Below are 13,608 nucleotides of genomic sequence, written 5' to 3'. Positions count from 1 at the left end.
TTTTTGCGGGCAGCCGATGAAAATATACTGCTCACTACAAGGTTCGAGCTTGTCGTGAGTTTATCGTCTTACAAAAACTTCACAGCCCCAAACCTTGATATGTGCCAACGAGGGACCTTTCCCTGTCCACATCTTGTGAGGTGTTTTGGCAACCTTCTTTGTAGGGACTCGGTTAAGGATATGGGCAGTAGTCTCTAAGGCATACCCCCAGAATGAGATAGGTAGTGAAGAACGACTCATCATAGAACGAACGATGTCTAACAGGGTTCGATTACGCCTTTCTGCCACACCATTCAACTGTGGTGTCCTAGGTGGCGTCAAATCCGAAACTATTCCGCATTCCATGAGATAGTCGTGGAATTCAAGACTTAGGTACTCTCCTCCTCGACCGGATCAAAGCATCATGATTTTCCTGCCGAATTGATTCTCCACTTCATGTTTGAACTCTTTGAACTTTTCAAACGTTTCTGACTTGTGCTTGATTAAGTAAATATACTCATATCTACTATAATCATCAGTGAAAGTCACGTAGAAGCGGTTCCCATTCTTTGTGGTAGATCTAAAGGTCCCACACACGTCAGTGTGTATGAGATCTAATAAACCCTCACCCCTCTCACAAGTGCTAGTGAAGGGTGACTTGGTCATCTTTCCAAGTAAACAAGATTCGCACGTGTCATTTTCCCTAAGGTCGAATGACTCCAACACTCCATCCTTTTGGAGTTTGGCTATGCGCTTCTTGTTGACATGTCCAAGACGACAATGCCACAAGCATGCTTAATCCATACTATTGGAAGAATCCATACACAACACATCATTTCCTAGGTTATCTACAACCATAACAGTTTCATAAATTCCATTACAAGGCATTGCTTCAAAATATAAACCACCATTTAGATAAGCATAAATCGAACAATTCTCATTATTAAACGAATATCTAAATCCTTGTCTAAATAAACCATGAAAAGAAACGATCTTTCTTGCCATATCTGGCGAGTAGCAACAATTATTTAAATCTAAATTCAATCCATTACTAAGCACTAAAGAATACACTCCAATCTTGGTCACAGGCGACGATCTTTTGTTCCCTATGATTAGATTTATTCTTCCACGCTCCACATCCCTATTTCTTCCTAGTCCTTGCAAATCAGAACACATGTGATAACCACATCCTGTATCAAGAACCCAAGAAATAGCATGAGATGAATCATTAGATTGAATTGTGTAAATTCCTGCGAAAGATGGCTTGATCTTCCCATCCTTGGTGGCTTGCAGATATTCTGGGCAGCTTCTCTTCCAATGCCCTATTTTGTGGCAATGGTGGCACTCTGCCTCCTTTGGGTTTGGGTTGGGCTTAGCAGGATCAACCTTGGTCCCACTAGAAGAGGAACCATCTTGGGACTTTCCCTTGTGGTGGCTCTTCGAAGAAGCCTTCCTCTTCTTGCCCCTTCCCTGCCCAATAGCAAAAACAGGAGCAGCAGGTGGATTGGGAGTTAGTGCAACAGACTTGTACCTGAGGTTGCTCTCAGCAGTCCTTAGGGGTCCTTGGAGTTTGCTTAGGGTGACCTCTTCCTTGTTCATGTGGTAGGTCATCCTAAATTGGTTGTAGCATGAGGGCAAGGAGTGAAGAACAATGTCGATAGCCAAATCTTCCCCAAAGTTGACATTCAACTTGCGAAGACGATCAACATACCTTTGCATCTTTTGCAAGTGCACGGTTAGAGACTCTCCACTTCCAATTTTACTAGTGATCATATTCGTTATGATCTCATAGCGCTCTTGCCTTGCTCTTTGGTTGTATCTCTCCATCAAGTCTAGATGCATCTCATAAGGATACATGTCCTCATAGGACTTTTGGAATTCGGAGTTCTTCGTGGCTAGCATGATGCAATTGACTTTCGTTGCATCACGCTCATGGGTCTCAAAGACAGCCATTTCTTCGGGAGTAGCAATTTATGGATTGATCTTCTCGAGCTTCTCATGGAGAACATACTCTTTGTCCTCGTAACGCGCAATCGTGCGAATGTATTTTATCCATTCGCTAAAGTTCGATCCGTCAAAAGTCACTTTTTGACAAAGGCTCATTAGCGTGAATGAGCTAGCAGCAGCGTTGTTCGCGTTAGATATCTACAAATAGAAAGGAACAAAGTTTGATTAGAGTTAAGTCCCTAATTAACACCCAAAATAAAAATTAGGGCTAGGACCCAAAACATAAGGATCAAATAGCAAATAATACAAATCAACTAATTAGATTATATAAATTTGATCTAATCAATATTACTTGTAAGACAATTCACCAATTTAATTCAAATAATCAATTATTATCATATAAGGAAATTATTATTCAATTAAATGATAATTATCTTTTGTTTGGTCAAGCATATACTCCAATATATCATAAAATTTGGATTTTAATGACCCAAGACAATTAAGGCAAGTATCCTCAAGCAAAACAACAAGAAATCCCGAAATTGACTCTTTCTGGCGCTAGAACTCGTCGAGTTCCTCTGTGAACTCGCCGAGTTGGAGCTACTCGCCGAGTTCACCAGTCAGAATCACAAAAATTGAATTTTTCAAGCAACAAGAAATAAACCAAAGCATCAATTCAATAGAAATTAATCAAAGCTCTGATACCACTGATGGGATTGAGCCATAAGAACTTTCCTATGTGCACATACAAACTCTAATGCTTGGATCTAGGTTTCTCTAATTGAACATGTAGTGTATCCAAGGCTTACAATTCTAGATCTAGTGTAAACAATTGAATCATATCATAAAATTCAGATCTAGAAGAATACCTTAGGTTGCTTGCTTGAAACTTCTTGTTCTTGGGGCTTAGAGTCACAATTTTCACTCCTCTAATGGCTTACAAACACCAACTAGCAAGAGGATGATCTTGAGAGAGAGAGAGAGAGAGAGGAGATAAGGAAATCGGCTCTAGGGTTTCTTCCTTGCAAGTATTGCCGATTTCCCTCACCCAAGGGTCTATGTATCCTATGAGATACTAGGGTTACACTCTTAACCCTAATTGAATAACTTAGGCCCTAAGCAATCCAAAGATCCTCCTAGATATGAGGCTTAGACAATTTTAAGGTATCCTAACCCTAAAATATGTCCACCCTAATATCCATAAGGATACATAGCCCAAAACTCAACTATCATACATTTGACAGTTTATGCCCCTTTATTCAATTAACCTCTTTAAATCATCAAATTAATTCTCAATTAATTTATGACTTATATTAATCAAATAATATTATTATTCCTTTAATATATTACTCTCATAATATATTAACAATAATATCTCTTCTCTCTTTACAAATCATCCTGTCAAGTTGCTATGGTGAAGGAAACTCAAAAGGACCATGCACAATCGGGTCAAGTACTTACCAAATATAGTTACAGCCTTAGACACTAATCCAACAATAATTACGGTGACGATCCAACTTTCGAATCATTGGCTCAACCATAACTGAACCATTCGGGAGATCCGAAATCTAACCTGTGGATTCCCATATCCACACTACTGTACCCGAACTGGTGGGTACTACTGCTTCCCCCGCGTCCAAACAACGCGCTCATTCTATCTACTAACCTGACGAATGCTATGGCTACATCTGCAGACTTACAACTCCCTAATACTATCTAGCTGCTAGTGAATGCTACGGCTACCCCCGTAGACTTACAACACTCTACTACTATCTGACTGCTAGTGAATGCTACGGCTACCCCCACATACTTACAACACTCTACTACTATCTGACTGCTAGTGAATGCTACGGCTACCCCCGCAGACTTACAACACTCTACTACTATCTGACTGCTAGTGAATGCTACGGCTACCCCCACAGACTTACAACATTACTACTATCTGACTGCTAGTGAATGCTATTGCTACCCCCGCAGACTTACAACACTACTATTATATGACTGCTAGTGAATGCTACGGCTACCCCCGCAGACTTACAACACTACTACTATCTGACTGCTAGTGAATGCTACGGCTACCCCCGCAGACTTACAACACTACTACTATCTGACTGCTTTACTAACTACTATTCCGAGGACATCCTGACTATCCCTAGTCCTGCTAGTGATTCGTCATCCTGATTTCTCAAAACCAGCCCTCAGCCATCGAATGCTGCATCAACCTCGGCATCTTATATCCTTGATACACTTAGCGTTCCGTCGAGGAATTCTTCGGCTTGGTTCCCAAACCAACCGTCTACTAATCCAGATAATGAAACTATCGTTGGGAAGTTTCCAAACCCCAACTCCTGAATCCACACAACCCTGCATGCCGTCTCTGCCACTGACTACTAACACGAAAGCATCTCTTGCTAACTGTTCTCAAGATCCTCATTCCGACTCTCTAGAGTCCTATAGGCAGTCCTCCAATCCTGGATTCCTAACCAGCTACTAACCATCTCGATCACATGAACTAACTGTTAGGAAGTTCCTCAAACTCCCAATCCTGAACTCCTCAATCCATCAATCGCTGCGCTACTATCTTTTCTTCTCAGAGGTCGTGTACTCATTCTAGGTCTGCGTGCTCTTACCCTTGTATACTCGGAGGGTTCTCCCCCACTTGGATCTAACTAACTCCTTACTGCTTACTGGTCGAAAGGATTCCCCAACCTTCCTTCCATGAAAAGGGGTGATCCACTGTCCGCCCACGTTTACCTCTGTTAGCGCTCCAGCTAACCGTTACCAGATATGAACCATTTCTGTTAACTAACCGAGCACTCTTCAATCCTTCACTGGATTTCCTTTAGTGACTGCATCTTGATAACTTGCGTTCAGGGTAAACATCCCCAACTCACTTCCCTACTGTACGCAAGCTACTTCACTAGAAGCTTTAAATCGTCACTACTGAGGATATAACTGATCAATACCCGAATGACACCTTTCGAAAGTAGTGAGGCGTTACTGATTCTTACACATACATGCTACAGTCACCGCATCTGAAGTAACCTGATCTAGAGGGGGCGACCTCCAATTTACCATTCTAATTCCAAGGTATGCCGATGGCATAAAACTCCGTCACAAGCAGGTAATATAGTACCCCAACACATATGCTTATTGATATCAATGCAGCAACATAACAATAATATCATGAATAATAATTGAAAGGAAGGTAAAAGATACGTACCCTCAACATCCAGTGTTGCCCGAATCCTTGTTAAAATCAACCGGAATACTCTGCTCCGAGCCGTGGGCGCCCTTGCCCGGCCCCGGCAACCGCTGGTGGTACTCGAAGTCACAGGGGCAGGAGTTATCACCTGCTCTGCTGTATACAAACTCGGATAGTAAGCCTTCTTGTGGCCCCTCTGACTGCAATGGAAACATATCAGGTCAAGTTCTTGGGCGATGGTAACAGTTCAATTTCTGCTAAAATGGCCAATTCGGCCGCACTTGAAACATCCAGCATCGCCACCACTTCTACGCCTGCACGCACCCTTGTGCATTCTACCACAAATCCCGCATCGACTGTGGCTCTGATAGCCCCTCGATCTCAAATACGACCCCTTGGGCCTCTTTCCCAAACGTGTGGCTACCTGTGTCTCATCCGTTTTCCTCTTCTTTTCCGACTCCCTTCCCGTCTCTCGCTCATGCGTTACCTCGTCGACCCCATCCGTCGTCTGAATAACCGCTATCTGATCCTGGAGCTTTGCGGTCAACCTATCAGTGATCCTCACGACCATGTCAGGCAGCTCCCCACGAATGGCTCGCTAAACCTCCTCAACTATCCAATCATGCAGAGGTCTCTCTTGAAGATAGGGTGCCTCACTCACTCCTGTCCCCTGATGGAAAAAGCTAGAAAAGGGATCTCCCTCCCTTATGGATCCCTGAACTCCATAAGAATCGGGCTCTAGACGAGCCCCAATATGTCCTGAAACTATCCCGGCCCTAAAGGCCTCAAGATGACTATCCATAAGCTCCACGATGGCCTCTCTAACCCAACCGAAAAGCACTGGAGTCTGATCAACGAGGTTGCGCAATATCTCTGCGGAAATGAAATCCCTTATCTGATCATCAAGCTGCCCGGATCTAGAGCCCGAGCCAGATCCCTCCCCGGTACCTGAACTGCTAACTGGTAACTCGCGCAATGTCACCATGCTAAAAATATAACACTTCCTAATCAATATACACACAGTTGCTGAGGGATCTCTCACACACTCTACAAGTTCCCTGGTCTTGTCTCGGTCCCTCTTGATTCGAGTACGGATCCTGCTTTCAGTAGTACGGGCCCATAATACCTTCCACATTCCACATCTATCTGTACTTTCCTCAAGAGTTACCTCAACTCCACCAAGTCACTCTATTGCTACTGATCTCTGCTACTACCTTCCTAGGCTTGCCCTAGGGAACTTCGGACTCCACCCAAACCAGTCCTCAGCTACTGAAGGCCTCCTTGTAATGCCAATTAGCCACCACCTAAATACCATCACATGCAATGATGCTCGGATAATCCTTCGAGTAAAAGACTCGTCCCTACAACGGTTAGACTCAGACGAGAGCTGCGCAATAGGGTCAAATCCGGCGCTCTGGGATTATTCGACCCTAACCACATGTGACGTGACGTATTCACCTAATGGCTAACTTCCATCACTAAGAGTCCCACAAAGCACAAAGCAAGCAGCATTTGGATAAAGGAAACATACTCATGTAAAACTATTCTCATAACAAGAAACTGTACTAGCATACAATGCTAAGCTCATACTATCAGGCATAACCTACACAGGCTATCCTACTACTGTCTACTCAATACTATCATGTAATTCTTATCAAGTTGAAACACATAAAGCAGGCACATAAGGCATCCTCCTAGATCCTTAGTCCTATACTAGCATGTTGTTCTACTGAAACTGAAACTGAACTGATCTGAGACTGAAACTGAAACTGATAACATAAACTTGTATGGGTAATTTGGGAGTACTTACTTGAGCTCGGCTGATTGCATACACCAAACCCTTATTCTCTTTTCAAAGTTCTTTTCTTTCTAAAAAAAATTCTTTTCGCTTTTTCTAAAACTCTTTTCTTTTCTCAAAAATTCTTTTCGAAAATGTTTTTCTTTTGAAAATCTTTTAATGTTTCCTTAGTTTGAGTTCATACACACCCGAAGTGTATCCGAATCCCTCAAACCAACGCTCTAATACCAAATAGAAACGACCCAAAAATCACGACTAAAAATTTCTTTTAAAACATTATTAAAACCATATTTATAAAAAATGTATCATAAGTCATAACATAGTTTCTGAGTATCATTTCAAAACATAATCTTATTATCAGAGTAAAACATTCTCAGGCTAACTGACTATGGTGTGTGCACTGCAACCTCTCCGAGCTCCTCTTTTGAAAACTGAGTGCCTAAAACCAAAAACTGAAAACCGTAAGCACGAAGCTTAGTGAGCTCCCCCAAACTACCACATACCATACAAACATATAAAGCACATACTGGGCCTTGCCCACTGCATCGGACCGAGGTCCGGACTAACTGGGGCCTTGCCCCCTGCATCGGACCAAAGTCCAGAAACTGACTGAGACCTTGTCCCCTGTATCGGACCGAAGTCCGCACTAACTGGGGCCTTGCCCCTGCATCGGACCAAAGTCCGAAAACTAACTGGGACCTTGTCCCCTACATCGGACCGAAGTCCGGACTAACTGGGGCCTTTCCCCCTGCATCGGACCGAAGTCCGGAAACTGACTGAACAAAGCATAGGATAAACATATCAACTAGCATGAACACACATACTGCATACTGCATCGGGCCGTAGCCCAGATCACATAACACATAAATCATGTCTGAGCCACGAAGGCATCAAACATACTAACTACTGCATCGGACCGAAGTCCGGAAACTACTACTAACTAAACGGGTCGGCATTGTGGCCTTAGACCCGTTCCTAATGGAAGGAAACTCACCTGAACTGCTGAGCTCTGCTGATAACCCTCTGGCTGCTAACCAACAACCCTCTGAGCCGCTGCTCCTCTTGCTCTCCGAGCTACCAATATCAATATGACACTTAGTCTGACAGTCCTCCAAAAGTTAACTAAGTCAACTCTGGTCAAAGTCAAAGTCCTGGTCACAGTCAACCTTCCAGGTTGACCTTACTCCCCGAGTCAGCCTACTGACTCGCCGAGTTCATAAGCTCAGAAACCCTTTCATTCGCGACTCGACTTGCCGAGTCAGACCATGACTCGCCGAGCCTACTGATTTTCGAGTTCTGTCCTATCCAACTCACTGAGTCTTCACTCAACTCACTGATCCGAGTCTTAACTAGAAGGGTTTGGGGTTTCGCGACTTGACTCGCCGAGTCCAAGAACAGGCTCGTCGATTCCAAGGCAATCTTCAACCGACTCGCCAAGTTGTTCTTCCAACTCGTCGAGTTCCTGCCTATCTTCATCCAACTCGCCGAGTCCACCCATGTGACTCGCCGAGTTACTACGCGATTTAAGTTTGGTATCTAGCCCGACTCGCCGAGTCCTTACGTGTATTCTCATAATCTCGAGTCACAGAGCTACTCCTTTGCTCCAAACAATAGATCTGGGTTCCTAGAGTCCATTAGCAACATAAAGTTTCTACCTTTACGTGCTTCTTGTCTTATAATACCAAAAACCAAGCTAGAAAGGAACTTAACTCATGGGGAATGGCTTTTGCATAGCAACTAGCAAGGCTTTCTGTAGCTTTGGTCTAAATAGAGCTCAGATCTGAAGTTTCAGCTCCATATCTAACTTGTGCACCGATTTCTCATCACATACTCTCAAAGAAACCCTAAAACTCCATGGAAGATGGATCTAGAAAGGAGAAAGCCAAGGATAACGATTCATTACCTCCAAATGCTCTAAGAAGTTCCACCAACTCTGGCTCCAAGGCCTCCTCTTGCACCACTATGAATATCTTCTCTTCCAAGCTCCAAATTACTTCACCAAGGGTAGATCTTGCTCCAAAAATGGTTATGGTGGTTAGGGTTTGGGGTTCTGGACTATAGGGGCCGCAAATGAGCCCTAGGGAAGAGAATAAGATGCTTAAATAAGGTACCAAGTCCCAGAATTAGGGTTTTCCAACCCATACTAGACTCGCTGAGTCCACTTGCCGAACCGCCGAGTCGGTCACTTACTTTACACCCGGATCCCACTCCGACTTGCCGAGTTCCTCCCTGGACTCGACGAGTCGACCCTATTTAACTTATGGTTTTCCTATCCTTTCTTGACCTTTCTGATTTCAGTTGTTACGTATAAACATATATAAAACTTGAAAATTTCATAAGAACCTTTGAAAATGGATTAGCATAATCATTACCACATCTAAAATAGGTTTTATAAGTCCAAAACAGTTTAGGGTAATGATTCTAGTCCATTTCCGGCAACAAAACTCGAAAATCTGCACACAGGGCCTCCTACTCGTCGAGTGCAAGACCTACTTGACAAGTAGGATGAATTTTCACTTGGACTCGTCGAGTCCCCCGATGGACTCGGCGGGTCCACTGAACACTGAACAGTGAAAAGAATTTTCAACTTTTTCAAGCTGTTTGCATCAAGTATAAAGAAAACAACCCTAGGCTTTGATACCACTGATGGGTTTTGAGCATTCTAACTCTCCTATGGTGTACATGCAACCTTAGAAACCTTAGATCTATGTTTTCTCTAATATACATGCAAATTTGATTTTTCCAAGGTTCTCATCCTAACTAGTATGGCATGGGGTACTTGTAATATAAAAACTAGTAGAATGAGATACCTTTCTTCTAGCTTGGATTCCTTAAGACCTTGTGATCCTAGCACCCCAAATGTGATGCCTCAAATGTTTCACACGAAACCACAACTCTTCGAATAACTTGAGAGAAGAACACTTTCACTCAAAATTGGCTAGCCCTCCTTGTTCTTGTCTTAGTGGCCGATTTTGCTTACCATGAGGTTCTTTATATAGTGTGTCACATGTAGGGTTACACCATGAAAACCCTAATGTGCATGACTTTTCATTTCCTCCATGATCCATGGGTTTTAACCTCCATGGAGCACCCTTTGGGTTTTAGACCAATCCAATGAACCATGGATCATAAGCCCACTATATAAGAATGAATAATTTACAAATCAATCCCCATATATTTAATTTGTCTCTTTAGATCACAAAATTAGTTCCAAATTAATTCTTGATCAATATTAATTAAATAATATGATTTCATATTAGAAATTATAATATATTAACAAACCATAAGTGTCCTTTTCTTACTGTGTCTATCCAATTGTTGAGATTCCATGCAACCCAAATGGACCATGCCAAATCGGGTCAAGTACATACCAGATATAGTTATGGACTTAGACACCTTATCCAACAGTCATAACATAAAGTCATCATTTTTAGAAGATCTGAAAAAAAAAAAAAAAAAAGACGACACAAAGTTAAAATTCTCAATGCAAGATAAAGTATCAACAACATTTACACAAAACATATGATTGTAATAATATCCAAAACCAATAAACGTGCCAAATTAAGAGAGAATATACTTATCTGATTCATAAACCTGTTTAAAACCACCAGAGTTTAAACAACCACCATTAAGAAGATTCTTACAAAACTTAGGAACAACCAAAACATCAAATAACTTACTACTTTTTCAAGAAGTAAATTTAAGACTAAGAACTTCAAAACCTCAAATTTGTTGACTCAAATCATCATCACCCATCTTAACCGTGGATACATCTTTAATTGATGTCAATTTCTCAAACCATCAATGATCTTTGCACATATGACATATAACACGTGAGTCAACCCACCATGAATATTCATTACACTTTGGATAAAATAATTTAGGAATTGGTGAAAAATTAATTCTAAATAGTACAATTAAGGTTAGCAATTTTATGATCTCCTTTAGGTGCAACAGATTCCTTATAACCACTATATCCACCACCATTGTTTCTAGTTTCACTAATTCTAGCTCTATTCTTATTGAGACTCGCCTGACAATCATGCTTAACATGACTAGTCCTTTGAAATCTCCAAAAAACTAGATCCTTGGGGTTCTTTGGTGTTTTTTCACCGCCTTCATACATGCATTCGATGCCTTTTTCCTTATGGTTTTTATTGGTTTTATTCACTTGCACCATGTGGACAGAGGATTGTCTAACATCTAGTTTCCCTTTGGTTTTATCACATTCTTGAACACAAAGTAATTACTCAATCCATATTTGTCTCATGAGTTACACAAGTGACAACTCTACAGATGTATTCATGTGACATCCTTTATTTTCCAAAACCCGAAAAAAAAAAAAAAAACTTTTTCTTTACTTTTTAAAAATTATAATATATTTGTTTGCAGAAAATCCTAATATATTAAAACAATTTGAGTAAAAATGATTGTTTCAAAATATCAAAACCCTAAGCATGTCATAATCAATACACAACATATGTTACAGTGTAAAGACCTAACGGTACTAAACACTATTGCAAGCCTTCTCTTTAATCACGTAGCATCCTATTCAAGTTTCAAGAAGTATTAAACATTGCTACCTTGATGCATATAAATTAAGTGGGTTGGGGTGGGAAAAATGGTGAGATACATAGGGTTTTCAATTCCACAATCATATTATGATAATAATCTATAATCGATAAATATGCAAAACCAACTATTAGCAAACAACATAGTATAAATATCTATAAGACATTTTACCACTAGTTCCTTATCTCGTCGATCTTCACATACTGATCCTATAATAGTGATCATATAACATCTATCCTGAAGGAACATTGTAAGTACGGAATTGACTATTTCGGGGATTCCTTGGCAACAGGCGTTAGTCAATAAAGGAAACCATGGGGATGGAGTACTCGAATGAACACATAATCCTATTCCTCATATTAGTATAATTCATTAATACCACAAGAAAAATTGGAAAGAGTCAGTGGTTGTCATCTTACTCTGGCAGATGACCATGCATCTAACGATTGCCTGATAAAAAGGAGGGGTTTACAAATATAGTACTCTAGTATATAACATGTACCCGACCAAACATCAATACCATCGAATCGATTTCTACTCTCCATTCCAATCTCGCACATACCCTTAATCTAATGCTACACGATATCCAAACTAAATTGAACTAAGCATCCCTTTTAGGTCTTAGTATATAACTAGACAATATTACAATCCATGTAGTAAACAACAAAATTTGATGTCTATGTAATATATTTACAATACAGGGTATAAATAACATTCTTCCAATTTAACTCGAACTAAGAATCCTTTATAAGTCTTATCTCATCACTAGGCAAGACTATAATGCTTGTAATCATTTTTCAAAACCATTTTCATGTTTATACCATACTATCACAATACAATATACGACTACACTTTTATCCAACGTAATTGGAACTAATCATACTTTATATGTCTTAGTTTCAAACTACACAAGACTACAATCCTCCTTGTAACCAACTTTAATTACTAACCTTGTTTAGACAACACTATCATAATTTAGTGTCTATGTCTATCACAATGTATCAGGTATTTAACATACATTAAAATTTTAAGTAATAATACATCCGTTATCATTATCTTGTAATAATACCACATACACACACATACACACACACACACACACACATATATATATATATATATATATATATATAACCATATGTGGTTCGCGCACAGTGTATGTTATCAAATATACATTTAACATATATTCCAGATATATATATTTAATTCACATATAAACTTTCAACATATTTGATATATTTAATAAAATTAATAAATACTTGTATTAAAATCATGTTTATGAAAGTAATTATGCACTCACCTGATTAAGGTCAAAGATCATGGTTAGGCCAACCCCTTGCCTAACATTTCAACTTTTTCCTATTAAACAACCTAAATACAAACATTACTTCGTCTGAGTATTCATTTGAATTTATAAGGTTATATTTAACTATTTTTGGATTCTTCAATAATCCCAAAGAAATACTTAATTATATCAAATAAGGAAAAACCAGGTAAGATTTCTTTGGAGGTAGGATCTGTTTGGTATACAAAGTATAATGTTTGTAAAATCCACTTTAAACACCTCACGAATCTAGCCTAGACATCACTACCGTAAGTAGATCGATCTATATGATAACTGGAATTATTGATAAATCTTATTTATAGGTTCATAATAACGACTATGAACATAAATATAAGTTACACTTAAAAGTGTAGTAAGTGCAACTCGCCTTACGATTTTCTAGCGAAAACTCGGAAACCTCACGGGCAGAACTCTGACTCTGAATACTGCATTTCGTTAGGATTTCCAACACTACAGCGCGTTGCCAAAATGTTTGAGACTCAAAAGTTGGATCCCAAAGGTTTGGTAGAGAGTTTGAGAGAGACTAAGAGGAAAAGTGCAAGCAAAATAAGAAGATTTTGGCTCTTATTTATAGTACTATCTTGAAGACATGTCGCGTCGTGGTGAATGGCGCGACGCGCTGTGGCGACAATGCTCCCCTCAGGTCTTGCCACACGTCACTCAATTGTTGGTCCACATCGCTTGGTTTCTTGGAGAGTCCGCATGTCGCCTTGCCGCATGTCGTGATTTGGGAGAGCCACGTCATCTCTATCAGATAAATTT

Source organism: Lactuca sativa, chromosome 4 (assembly GCF_002870075.4).
Source record: "Lactuca sativa cultivar Salinas chromosome 4, Lsat_Salinas_v11, whole genome shotgun sequence".
NCBI lineage: Eukaryota > Viridiplantae > Streptophyta > Magnoliopsida > Asterales > Asteraceae > Lactuca > Lactuca sativa.
This window is presented reverse-complemented; position numbering follows the sequence as displayed.